Here is a 15,453-nt window from a genome sequence, read left to right on the forward strand (position 1 = left end):
AATTCAAGATTCTGGAAGAGTTTTCAAGAATGTTTGGGAACAAGACTGAATATGAGTACAGCTTATCACCCCCAAACGGATGGCCAAAGTGAAAGAACGATCCAGACAATCGAGGATATGTTACGTGTTTGTGCGATTGATTTCAAAGGAAGTTGGGACGAACATTTACCTCTGGTAGAGTTTGCTTACAACAACAGTTATCATGCCAGCATTGGAATGCCACCCTATGAAGCCCTTTATGGACGCAAATGTAGATCTCCAATATATTGGGACGAAGTAGGAGAACGCAAGATACTTGAACCTGAACTGGTACAGCAGACAAAGGAAGTTATTGAACTTATCTAGAAAAGATTAACAGCCGCTCAAGATCGTCAGAGGAAATATGCAGACCAGTCAAGGAAAGACATGGAATTTGAAGAAGGAAGCTTGGTATTACTGAAAGTATCACCATGGAAATGACTAACGAGGTTTGGAAAGAAAGGGAAGCTAAGCCTAAGATATGTCGGACCTTTTGAGATCCTAAAGCGTGTTGGCAAAGTAGCTTACGAATTGGCGTTACCTCCGCACATGGAGCACATTCACAATGTTTTTCATGTATCGATGCTCAAGAAATATAATCCAGACTGCAGGCATGTAATAGAATATGAGCCAATAGAGCTTCAGGCAGATTTATCATATGTAGAGAGTCTGATAGAGATTCTAGAGGCAAGAGAGAAAGTATTGAGAAATAAAGTGGTAAAGTTAGTAAGAGTATTGTGGAGAAACCCAAAGGTTGAAGAGTCAACCTGGGAGTTAGAAAATGATATAAGAGAAAAGTACCCTCATTTGTTTTCTTAGGAGATTCTGAGGACAGAATCCTTTTAAGGGGGAAGAATGTAATATCCGGGATATATCGTGTAATTATTTTTGATATTAAATAATTATTATGTGTGCTCAGTATCTATTCTGTGAGTTAATTGTTAAGTGTTATCTGTACTTGAATATTCAAAAATAATATTAATTGAGTATTTTAATTTTTATATGTCCAAAATAAAATATAGATAATTGTCATATCTTCCTAATTATTTTTATGTTGATTTATGGATTTATAAGAATCATATGAAATTTCTAAAATCTTTTTCCGGGTAATTAAAATCTATTTTATAAAAACGGGAACCAACCGACGTCAACCGTTGTTACGTTTTTGGAACCCGAAACTCTTCCGAGAACTCCTTCCTAACCTAATTGTAATATTCCGAGCATTTTCCATGTTTCGACTTTTTCGATCCGGCGTACGGTTTGTCCTGCACGGGTCCCAGCGCAACATTTTCGATACAATATTCATTTCGGTAAATTAATAAAACTCGTATTTTCGATAAACGGGAACTTTTTATTAAACTATCCCAATTATCACTTCGTAATACGTGTAACCAGGCGCTGAGACCAAGACCGCAGTACAAATTGTACTGATCTGGATAATTATCCCGAAAACCGATACCGTTTGGATCAGTTTTTATAAATAAACGTACCATTTTATATCCGGAATGATCCAACGGGATACTAATTTCCGTAATTATAAATAGCCTTTTACCATATTTTATTTCGTATCAAAATCATTTGCAGATAGTTAATTATATAATTTTCAGAGAAAAGCCCTAATTTCTTAAAACTGTTCTAAGAATCAAACAACAAAACGAAGGCGTTACCGATCTCTGTTTTCAAAGCTTGAGTAACCAAAACGAAGGATTTGAGGTGTTCTATCAGATTCTGAGCTTTGTTTCACTGCAGAAATCAAGAAGAGGCAAGACGTAGGAAAGGAAAATAGATAGTTGAAGAGTAAGATGGTTGTGATTGGAAGCGAGTGTAGAGTAGTAAGCTAATACCAGGCAAGTGTTCTGAACTTTCTCGAGATATTGTAATTCTTGATAGTCTTGTTGACATTGCAAGTGCTTTGAAGCACGGAAACCTAAATCCTGATTTCAGTTATTGTTCTTGAACCATGAACCATATTCTTTCTAAGCCATTGATTATTGTATACCCAAACACGAACCACAAATCTACGATACTACTCCACAAATACACGCAAACTAAATACCAGACACTGAACTGGATTACTATATACTCAATCCATGATATCTTATGCTTTGAAAGACCAAATCCTTGAAACCCTGAAACGTTGTTTCCTTTGTTATCCAATTCTTTCATTACCCAGCATTCAAGCTTTGAAAGTACCTGGTTGATCCTTACAAGGATTGGAACCCTTTCATTGTTAAACATTTATTGTTGTTAATGATTTCAGTTATTGTTTATTATTGCATATTCTGTTATTATGTTAGAATTGGATTGTTTTTATAAAATTGTGGACAAGATTCGTGGTCAGACCATATAATGGTCAAGTTAGGCCAATGTGTGCCTTGGATCCAGTAGTTAGAGCAATGTTGTGTGCCTTGCTCGGGGTTAGTGCGTGACTGATCAGCAGCCTAACCTTGGTTTTTAAATTAAAAGTATAATATCCAATTCTAAATCATAATCCATTGTTCACTTGATATCATAAACATATTCACCTGATGATCATTATTCTCAGTTTTGTCATTGTGACTTGCTGAGCTAGTTAGCTCATTCGTGCGATGTTGTTTATATTCTTTCCAGTTAAAAAGGAACCAGTTGGTAAAGAGGATCCCCAGTCCAGCGCGAGAGCTAGGGGTTCAGGTTGAGAAAGCTGAGCTAGTAGGCTTCTTTTGGAATAATTTAAGTTTGTAAAAGTTTGTAATAATGTTTAATACTCAGTTTGAGTTTGGAAATAGTTGGGATTTGAACGGTTTGTAATATATTAGTGTGTTTGGCTTGTGTGCATACTTTAACCTGTTGCGGTCCGTGGTGGTTGGTAAGTAGGGTCACTGCATATATTATTATTATCTTTATTATTGTTATAAGCAGGTTATAAATAAGGTATATGTGTGGACCCCAAACTTCTGACCCGGGTTTGGAGGGCGCCACAAAGAGTGCATTTGAGGCCTTATTGGTTGTTGGAATTCTCGGACAACAAGGGTGTTAGAAGATTCTTCAGACTGGATGCCCAATTGAGTATCTCTAGCAATGAGACTCTATTGGAAATGCAAGAAAAGCTGGATCTATCTGAAGCTGATGAACTTAAATTCCACAGACAACTTCAAAATCAAATAGAAGAGAATGATAGGAAGCTTGGGAAGAAATCCAGACAATCAAGGAAATAGAAATCATCTGCTCAGACTAGAGGAGCACCTTGATAATGGTTGTGAGAACTCTTTGTACACTTTTCTTTGTTCAATTTTCAATAAATTTGTAGCACTTGTCAGTTTTATCTACTATCTTTTAATTAGTATATTTAGGGTGTTTTATTTTCATCAAGTTTCTCTTAATTTATGGCTACAATTCCAGTAGACATAAATTGGGGGAGATTGTTAGAAATATGTTATGAACTTGATGATAAGTTAAACAAAACACCTTAGTAGATTTGACTTAGTGGATTTTGTAGCTCTCAACGGATGATCTAATATAGTCCCGACGGATGAACTTTATAGTCCCGACGGATGACAATTTGACATCCATCGAGAGTGTAGCTTATGTAACAAATAAGTAATTTAGCACATTTCTACAAACAACATGTTTTAGTCTAGTAGATTGTGTAGGGTTCTCTAAGTCATGTTGACTACTAGATTGATATGCAGAATAGGTTGACTAATAGTAAATATGAGATGTCTTGTAATTCTGTATAAGTGAAATAGAGTCAAGTGACAAATAGACTCCCGACGGATGATCTACAAGGCTCCCGACAGATGATCAACATATTCCCGATAGATGTTCAACTTACTCCCGACGGATGATCATATTCAAAATAGCTGTTGATAGTGACAACACAGTCACATGCGTTGGGTGTTTGCAAAAGGTATGTGGCAGCCTGTTAAGCAGGATTTTGAGAACAAAGAAGCATTACCATTTCCATGCTAATGTGAAGATATTCAAAGATGCTGGAAAAGAGTAATGAAGCAGCATGGAGTTAGACTAGATATAGTTTTGTTTTATTATCTTGTCTTACTATCATGTAACTTGGTGATATATAAACCAAGTGTAGCAAGTAGAACATTTAACTAAGCAAGCTTATTTTTCAGAGAAACATATCAAGCTGTATTCTGTAAGAATTTCTCTGTAATTTTGTTTGTTCAACTTGTAAAGCAGTTGTCAGCTATTCAAAGCTTTACAGAGTTCTCAATCTGATATATATATATATATGTATATATATGTATATATATGTATATATATGTATATATATATATATATCTGGTAGATACTTTCAAATCCACCAGAAAGTTTTAAAGCCTGTGTTTTATTACTTAGTGTTTTGATTTCTATCACTCTTTTATTCTGCACTATTGAAAATCAAAAACTGTTATATATACTAAGTTAAAAAAATTTAAAATCTCAAAAAGTAGCCAGAATTACATTCAACCCCCCAATTTGTAATTCTTGTTGTATTGTTAGGGAATAACACAAAACTTCATCAAGTTCTGATCTAAAGAAAGTAAGAGTGTGCATATATAGAGGGGAGAGCCAATTTACATCTTTCCTGGTCATGAAGGTTATGACTTGTTTTTGGGGGGAGGATCCACTAAATGGACCAAGAAGTTATGACTGAGGAGTTTGCAAGAACTACTCTTAAAAAAGCTGAAGGTGGAAAAAAGTGAAACAGAGGATGTGTTCAGTGAACACCAGTTGTAGCTAGCCAAAGAGCTAGAAAAGGAACTGGATGAAGAATTAGAGGCTGAAACTGAAGTAGAAGAAGTCAAGAAGACTAAAAGAGTGACTACAAGAAAATGACCAAGGATAAGGACGAAAGCCAAGAGGAAATTGTCACCAGATGAACCAGCAGCCACTACTACTAATTGTCAATATCATGCAGTACAACTTCTTGAACTTATAATATGACACCTGGGTTCAACATACATGGTGAACCAATATTGTCAAAGGAGGAACTCATTGAGCTAGAAAATGTCAAGTTGCCCACCTTTCTTGTGGAAAAAAGCTCAAAAGAAGAAAGTGTTGAAAAAGCCACAGTCAAAAGCATCAGTTATCAAACATGTGAAAAGTCCTGAAGACAAGGAATCCTATATCTACATTGCAGAAATTGAGGAGAAACAAATGATTGATCTATATCTGGATGAGATTCATGAAGTTAGAGGCTTGGATGTTACTCCTAGACTGCCTGAAAAACTTGTGTTTGATTACAAGGGAGGTTCTAATAGACAATGGCCTCTTAAGCATATTCTTAAGGAATGATACAAAACCTTAATGAGGATCCGCTCTCATATGAAAAGAACTGGTGGATTTACTCCAACTTCCAGAAGAATAGTTCTTAACATGATCAATCAAATAAGGGATAGTTGGAATGACAATGATACATTGAATAGGAAACTAGCCATTCCTTTCACTGGAAAAATAATTCACTCTAAACCAGATCATTGATATCTCATTAAGTACGAGGTAGCTATCGATGACTAAATTATCTTTATCTGATAGCCATTAATAGAGTAGCTTATCAGTGATAAGAAGTTGTAGCATTTTTCATGTAGGTCTCAATTTATAATCATTGTTGTAATTTTTCATTCCATAGTCATCACTGACTCAATGGATAAATAGAATATGATGGTGTGTAATTCTAATAAAATGAAGTGAGCCATAAATGGCTAAGGAGAACAGAATTTCGATGGCTAATGGATCTGCCCATCAATGGCTAAGAAGATCACACTGGCAATGGCTAAAGTAGCAAGTAGCAATTAATAGTGACTTGACAGAGCACATATACCAAATCTGACAGAGCACATGGGCTGTTAAAAGATTTCAATTTGAAAAATAGAAGTCAAGACGAAACGAGCATATGATCTTGGATAGTGAAGAAGAAGAAACATTACATTTTCATGCATGATAAATTGGATGGATATCCAAAAAGATAAAATCTAGCCTCATTTATCAAGCCTCACGGGAAAGAGAATAAAAAAGCAATCTTGCTGGACCTCAAAGACTGTGCTATATATTGTCTAACAAGCATTGTAACTTAGTGATATATAAACCAAGTAGCAGCAGTGTATTCTCTAAGAAAGAAGAAACTAGGGTTTTCAATAGAGCTTAGTCGAGAGCATTATCTCTTAGAAAAATACTGAAAAATACAGTGAAATTTTTGTAATTTACACAGATTATTTCTTCAATATATAGCTTAGGTGGCAAGTCAAAAACAAACCACCTAAAATTTTGATATCCTGTGTTATTTCATTGTAACAATTATTCAAGTTGAAAAAGTAGAAAATTTAATTTGTATTCAACCCCACCTTCTACAAATTACTAATACATTCATTAAAAATATCGTACACTAGACATTTATCAAAAAATTTCGATAGACTAATAATTGATTAAGTAATAGCTCACAACAAATTAACATTTTAATAATTTTTTCATTATAACACAAAAGCGATATTATATTTAATTTTGATAATTTTATGACCTTGATTAATTAATTAATTTGTTATTAATTTATATAAAGTTAACTATGTTAAGTTATAAAATTATACACGTACCAAATTGTGACCGAAAGTACTCACGAGGAGTAAAAATTTATCGACTATGTGGGTATTATTTATTTTTATCATTACATTTTTGAATTTGTACAACGTATTTTTATTCACTATACAAGTAGGTGATATTTAACTAAACATTTTAAGTGTTTTTATATGTATTATGAAAAAAATATTTTCAAAATATTGTATAACTTAATTAGTTGTTTGAAACATTTATAAATGATATATTTTTAAAGTTTATAGTTTATCTATTTTCCTATCATTCTTACCTATAATATGCTTAACAATTTTTAATATAACAAAATTTTACAAATGGACAAATGCCAACTTCAATATAAAATTATAAACTATTAATATCATTTAAAAAGAAAAATAAATAAATTGTTATATTATATTACATACTTTCGTTGTCAGGCATTTTGAAATCTTAAAATCAAGTGATAGTATTTTGATGAGCAATTTATATCATGGTGTAAAATGAGAATTGTAGTGTAAATTGAGAAGTCTGTTCTTTTGAGGGTAAATTAAATCATCGTACCTCTTTGATTTTCATTTTATTCTCATTCCTATTAATCTTCACTTATAAGAAATTAACATTTTCATGATGCATTCAAACATCTCTAAAACTAGATCGAGAATCACAAATATCAACAAGATCATCATCAGGTTATTTATTAGATTTATGTACATGTTTGAATGCATCATGAGAATGAAAATAGGGAACTAATGATATGGATATGAAATTTAATAAGCATGGAATATAAATTTAAGGATCCGATAAATTTAATTCGCTCATGAAATTTTATTCCACACCACTAATGTCCCGTTTGATATTGGTGTTTTAGACAACATCGGTTTTTTGCTGAAAAACAGGTAAAAAATTATTTGGTAAATTTTAAAAATAAAATTTTGAAAAGTGCTTTTGACCTAAAATATGCCGTTAGAGAAATTAAGTCCCACTATATATTTGAACTAAACCTCTTTTCAATTTTTTAAAACAAGCATTTACTGAATTTAGTATTATCTCACATCAAAAACATTATCTTTTTATATAATATAACCAAAAAATACGTCCAGATAAAAAAGTACAAAATAGTTAACTGATTTTCGCAACCACACTTTTTTTACCAATACTTCTTTTTAAGATCATGATAATTTTAGAAGCAACTCTAAACATAGCCTAAATTGTTAATTCAAACATTATCACTTGAATTAAGATTTTAATAACCGTTCATCAAGCATATTAACGATGAACTAAACAACCCTAATATTTTTTTAGTATTTTTGTTAGCCTCTACGTTCATGTCCTCTATTTATAGTATGTACTTTATTTTAGCAGTTAGAATCTATGACATATGCCATTTGACATCTGTGATATAAGACGTTTGGATAATATTTGCGGAGATAAAAATCTTCTTCTCTGGGTTCATTTTCTATAAAATGAGTATAGTTAACAAACTATTTTTTTCTACTATCTTCCAAATATATTTTTGCAGTGAACTAAGTCAACACTTTTTAGCTGGAGCAATAGTTTAAAAAATAGTGTAATACAAGCCGTGTATACTACTAAACTTGAATCTTTATTAGTATAAGTTATAATAAAAATATTTAAAACATTTTGTTTAAATTAAAATATAATATCTTCACCGGCTATTGTGCGATAAATGCTATTTCTCTTATCAATTTGAATATTTGATGGAATTATAAAATATCACATAATGGATTCATGTTGGGAGTGTTAGGAGGGTTATAAATTTATTCTTTGTTTTCTCTAATTATTGTAATGAAGCATTATCATCAGAAAGTATTATAGCATGAAACTTGTCATAAATAATCAAAATTTGAATTTTTCTCTCTTGGACACATGCAAGATCTATGATATAAAGTTTTGATGTATACAGGAAGAAGCGTTTTGCTAGGGTTGGATTTCAAAGGTAATTATTTGATTATCTTATGTTGATTTATGATTTTCTTTCTTATTTTTGTTTCGCTATTGATATGAACCTGCAAATTGGTAGTTCAGGTTAGTGATAATTTGGTTTGTAGAATTGACAATGAGAAAGAATCGTTGTGGCTAATGATGATATAAATGGCATGTCTGATTTAGGTATGGAGTTATGGGTTTTTTATGTTTGTGATTGGTGTAGTGAAGGGCTGCGAGATTATATGATGGTAACGTCAACGTAATTTCTCGACTGTTTTTCTAGTTTTATATGTAAAGAAACAATATAAGATATGTAATTGGACATTTTTTAAAATAGAATAGTGGACACAAAAGGAGAAAAGGTACTTTTGCTAAATTTTAAATTGTGCAAATAAAATTAGAAATTATGATTTCTGATGATTAATTAAAGAATTACAAAAAGAGACTGTCTGTTCCTTTAAACGGTATCGTGTGAATAGTCTCCATTGTAAATTTAAGTCTAGTGTGAAGCAAAACCATGGTCTATGTTATTGTATCGACCCCTTTACAAATTATATTATCAACTATATGACAATAGCTTTTATTTAATGTGTTGTTATTTTTTTTATGATTCATCGCTCAGATAGAGTTGTAAATGAGTCGATATACGCACCAACAGTTCGGTGTTCGGTTCGAAAAAAGGTTAGCTTGAATTTGGTTCGATTTATAAACGAGTGGAACATGAACTCAGTTTTAAGGTTCGGTTTGTAAATGAGCTGAACTTGAGCATGCTATAGTTCGATTCGAAAGTAAGCGAACATGTTTGATTACAATGTCAGTGAACAAGTTCGTTAATATACTTCATGAACAAGTTCAAGAGTCGTCAACACGCTCTTCAATATAGTTTGAGAATAAGTATATGAATATTAGTTATATATGCTCGTAAGACATGTCACAAACACACGATTAAGACATAATATTTACTGTTTGTATACGTATTTATTTAAAAATTAATTTATCAATTTATTTAATTAATTTATTATTTTTATTAAATTTATTATTTTTTTATATTTATAGATTTAAATTATTATATATTCTAGATGATAAATATGTATTGTATTTAACTTTTGTTCATCTTTTCAAATAGTGTGTTTTTATCATTTTTATAAACAAATTTTTTTAATATGTTTGGTGTGTTAGGTTTTTAAAATTTTATTTGATATTATTAATTTATTTAGTTTTAGAAAAGATATAAGTGAAACTTATGCAAAGATCGGAGAATCGCAATAATGAGTTCGTAAATTAATATATAATTTTGATTAAAAGTTCATGAACAATATTCTAGAGTTGTTCATTGAATCGTAATTTATGAGTTGTTCGTGAATATGTTCGAGAATACCTTCGAGAATACCTTTTATCTTAATGAGTCAATACACGAATTGTAAATTTGACTAGGTAAAAGTTCGAGCTCGAGTTCTAGTTTGATATATTTATAACTAGATGAAACATGAATACTTAGGAGTTCGGCTCATTTACACTCCTAAGCATATACAAACTCTCGAGTTGAGGGTCTTTCTAAAATTAGCTTATTCATTTTTTTGAAGAACAATACTAGGTATGACAAATAAATTCCCAAAATATATAAATGATATGGCATAAAACAAGTCAAATTTTGATTTTGGGGCGCACATGTATACACGCGGGTCCCATATAAATATTAAAAAGGTTAACATATATATTGACAATTTAGCATTTGGTGGAAAATTTTGGGTATGTAATATTTCTTTTTTATTTATTTATTGAAAGTAAGCCTACGTACATGTTATAATCACATACACTGCGATAATCGGTATATATGTTAAGTGTGTGGTTTTGCTTGATTTACAGATTTTTATTGAAAAAATATATAAAGAAATTTGAATATATATTTAATAATTAAAAATATATTTATATTATTATCTACGTTCTTTATTAATTGAAGTTGTATGCAATTCAGATTTTAAATAATTAATAATAATATATACTATTAAAAATTTGTTATTAATTTTAATTTTATGCAAATTTTAATAGAGCGAGTAGAAAATATTTTGGAGTTTTCATGATTTAATAGAGTTTTTTGTAAATAATTTAATATCTAATGGTTTTCAAACATATTTAAATTAAAAATATACTAACAAATTTATCAAAATCCATCAATTTATAAAATAAATCATAAACCTTTAAATACTATTATATTTAATTGAATTTTTTATATTCAAAAATGAGTACTACATGATTTAGTTAGATTTTGAAAATCTCAATTAATTATGCTCAAATCATTAATCTTTTTTTACAATTATTTTGAATGCTATAACATTCTAAAAGGTTTTTAAAAATCTAAACTTCATATTCTTGACTTGTGAAAATTCATAAAATTTTATTCATAATATGGATTGAACACACCCGTTACTTTCAAAATCTCTTCATAATAATATCAAAAAATATTGACAAGCAAATTTTGTTCGAAAAATTTCTTAAAATTATTATTTTTTTTAAGCAATTTTTTTTTAAAAAAAAGTGATTATTGTATTATTTGTATAAGTATTTCCTAATCATGCACATGCCTTTTTCTTATAATTTAATCGCATGCCCTGTATACGGCCAAGTGCCAACATATAAATTTGGGGAAAACACAAAAGAAAGATAAAAGGATATATACATCACATATAAACCTATAAAACCATCATTCACATGCAACCCATAACAATTTGTTAGGTTAAAACTTTCCCACTATTGGATGCCCACTGTTATTAGGCTCGTGTAAGTTGTTTGGGCTGAAGAAGATAAGGCACTACGTGGGCTGAAGAAAGGTCGGCCCAATAACGAGGACGACGGTCGGTCCACTAAAGACGAGGACGCAATCTCCTGGACACAACGACCACCTCCCCCCTCTAAGCGCAATGAACAGACAAACCCGTAGAGTAACATTGACTGTTAGATATATTTGATAATGTCATGTCTAAAGATGATTTGTGTTTAGTTTTCAGATCTTTACAAACAGGACAAATCAGTACTTAACTGGAAATCAGTACTTATACTAAAGTCATGACTTACGATATCAGAACTTAAGTTATCAGAACTTAAGATATCAGAAGATATTTATCAGGAGATAATATCAGGACTTAAGGAGACTTTCAGATAAGGCAGGCGGCTAATTGAAAGGAAAGAAGATCAAGACAAACGCAAGAAGAAATATGCATGAAGAAGAAATTCTATGAAGAATAGAATACTTGGAAGAAAAGATAACTAGTTGATATATTTTAGGAAGCAGAATTATATTCCATATCAATTAGAACATTATCTTGTAACTGTGTAGTATTTAAACACAAACATAGGGTTTACACTATATGTGTTATCTTAATCGAAGTTATTATTCTTTGTAACCCTAGAAGCTCTCGTGATAATTTGTTCATCACTGAGAGAGAACAGTTCTTTGTAATAGAGTTTATTGTGTTAAATAAAATCTGTGTTCTGTTACTTGAGTTCTTATATTCGATTTGATTGTAGTAAACACTGTATTCAACCCCCTTCTACAGTGTGTGTGACCTAACAAGTGGTATCAGAGCAATCTGTTAACACACATACAGTTTAAGATCCAAAAACAATTATGTCTGAAGAAGAAACTCCAACCAAGCCCACCAAAACTGAAGAAACTCCAAAAATCATAACCCATAGTCGATATGAGACTATAAGAGTTCCCATATTGAGACCTTCTGAGTATTTCATATGGAAAGTGAAGATGGCTATGTTTCTGGAAGCTACAGATCCAGAATATCTAGACAGGATTTATGAAGGACCACTTATGCCAACCAAACTCTCTGTGGAAGTTGCAGGTCAGCCAGCAAAGTCTGTACCAAAGGAGAAAAGTGATTACACTGCTGAAGATATCTCATCGATTGTAAAGGATGCAAAGGTAAGACACTTGTTGCATAGTGCCATTGATAATGTCATGTCAAACACGGTAATTCAATGCAAGACTACAAAAGAGATATGGGATGCTTTGGAAACAAGGTGTCAAGGAACTGATTCAATCAAGAAGAACAGGAAGACAATACTCACTCAAGAGTATGAGCACTTTGACTCAAAGGCTGATGAGTCATTAACTGATTTATATGACAGATTTGTCAAATTCTTGAATGATTTGTCACTAGTTGACAAAGAGTATGTTATTGAAGATTCATATCTTAAATTCCTGTTAGCTCTTCCTGAAAGATGGGATTTGAAGTCCACAATAATAAGAGACAACTATAATCTTGAAGAAACAACTCTTGATGAAATTTATGGGATGCTCAAGACTCATGAACTTGAGATGGAACAAAGAAGCAAGAGGAATGGAAGAAAGTCAAGGACAGTTGCTTTTGTGGCTGAGGAGGAAATTCCCAAAGAAGTTGCCTCAAGGAAAGGCAAGGGAAAGGCTCTCATCACAAAGTCTGATACTGAGTCATCAAGTTCTGATAGTGATGATGACTCAGATACTGAAAGTATACCTGAGATGGACCCTGATGAAGAGATGATGAAGCTGTGTGCTCTTATGGTGAAACGAATCACAAAGATTGCATACAGGAAATTCAGGAGAGGAAAGAAGTTTTCCAGGAAAGGTACAAGTTCTGATAAGAAAGGTTTTAGAAAATCTGAAGGCTAAGGAGGAAAGTCTGACATAAGAGATTACTCAAATGTTAAATGCTACAACTGTGGTGAGAAAGGCCACATATCTCCTGATTGCAGAAAAGGGAAGAGTGACAAAGGCAAGGCTCTTGTCACAAAGAAGAAAAGCTGGTCAGATGCTTCAGATTCTGAGGATGAGGAAAACTATGCTTTGATGGCAAATGCTGATAGCAGTTCTGACACTGCTGACTTAAAGGTACCTCAAACTACTTATGCCTTTCATACTGATGATATTACTGAGTTGAGAAGATATCTTAAAACCATGTTCATTAGTTATAAAGATCAAACTTTAACATGTGAAAGATTAACTTCTGAAAATCTTGCTTATAAAATGAGGAATGATTATTTAGCAAAAGAGTTAGTCATGTTCCATCAAACTTAGAAATATAGAGATGATGTCTTTTATGTTAGGGATGAAGTGCTAAAAATGAATGAATCTCTAAAAACTGAGTTAGAAAAGGAAAGAGAAATTATCAGGACTTGGACTAACTTTTGTAGAGAAACTCAAGATATTCTTAGTAGTGGAAACTGGAAAGAGGGCTTAGGTTATGGAGATGATAAGAACAGTAAGGGAACTGTAGAAATTGAGCCTATAGTTGTTAAACAAAAACCAAAGGTAAATCCAGTTAAGTTTGTAACTGCAAAGACTGATATTGAGAAATCAGAAGTTAAGGAGAAATTAACTTCTGACAAACCTAAACAGGATAAGCCAACTGAAGTTAACATAGGCTTAATGACTAAGAAGCAGCTTAAGCATAAGCTGAAAGAGGTTAAAAATGTAAACAAAGTAAAGCCACCTAGGAAAAATAGGAATGGAAAGGAAGGTGTGAACAAAAGTAACAATTATATGCTTGTTCCTAATGCTCCTAGAAAAACATGTCATAACTGTGGAAATTTTAACTATCTGGATCCTTTTTGCAGGAAGAATAAGAACATAAACTCCTTACCTTTAAAATCAGGAGTTAAGAGTCAGTTTGTTAGATATAGGCCACAAAATCCTTGTTTTCATTGTGGTAGTTTATGGCATTCCATTTATACTTATAAGGAATATCATAGTTTGTACTATGATTATTATCAAATAAAACCTTCTATAAAGAAAGTTAGCATTATTCCTTCTAGTGTAAGTTCTGATGCAAAGTCTGATATTGCAAATTCTGATAAGAAAACTGTTAACATAAACTCTGATGCTAAATCCGCTGCAAATGTTAACAAACTTAAGAAGGCCAAAGGATCCAAGCAAGTCTGGGTCCTTAAAACTAATCATTAGTGGTCTTTGTGATTGTAGGGCAACAGGAAGAATATCCTAGTTCTGGACAGTGGATGTTCAGGACATATGACTGGAAATAAAGCCCTGCTATCAGACTTTGTGGAGAAAGCTGACCCAGGTGTTTCTTATGAAGATGGCAACATGGGAAAAACTCTGGGATATGGCAATATCAATCTTGGGAATGTCATCATTGAAAAAGTAGCTCTGGTCTCAGGACTTAAACACAATCTACTGAGTGTTAGTCAAATCTGTGACAGAGGTTATCATGTGGATTTCTTTGAAGAACACTGTGAAGTTGTAAGCAAATCTACGGGCAAAGTTGTTCTGAAGGGATACAGGCATGGTAACATTTATGAAGCCAAGCTTTCAATAAGTACTGATGGTTCTGCAATCTGTCAGATGAGTAGAGCATCAATTGAAGAAAGCTGGGATTTGCACAAGAAACTCTCTCATTTAAATTTTAACAATATAAATGAACTAGTCAAGAAATATCTTGTGAGAGGACTGCCAAAATCAGTATTTGCTCCTGATGGCCTTTGTGATTCATGTCAGAAGGCAAAACAAAGAAAATCTTCATTCAAGAGCAAGATTGAATCATCAATTCTTGAGCCTTATCATCTACTACATGTTGATCTTTTTGGTCCAGTGAATGTCATGTCTATTGCAAAGAAGAAGTATGCTATGGTCATAGTGGATGAGTTTACCAGATACACATGGGTGTATTTCTTGCACACAAAAAGTGAAACTGTATCTATCTTGATTGATCATGTCAAACAACTGGATAAATTGGTCAAAGACTCTGTGAAAATCATAAGGAGTGATAATGGCACTGAGTTCAAGAATTTGATTATGGAAGAGTTCTGAAAAGACCATAGAATAAAGCAGGAATTTTCTGCTCCTGGAACTCCATAGCAAAATGGAGTTGTTGAAAGAAAGAATAGAGCTCTTATTGAAGCTGCACGAACTATGCTTGATGAAGCAAAGTTACCAACCTA

The sequence above is a fragment of the Apium graveolens genome, chromosome 1, assembly GCF_009905375.1.
Source record: "Apium graveolens cultivar Ventura chromosome 1, ASM990537v1, whole genome shotgun sequence".
NCBI lineage: Eukaryota > Viridiplantae > Streptophyta > Magnoliopsida > Apiales > Apiaceae > Apium > Apium graveolens.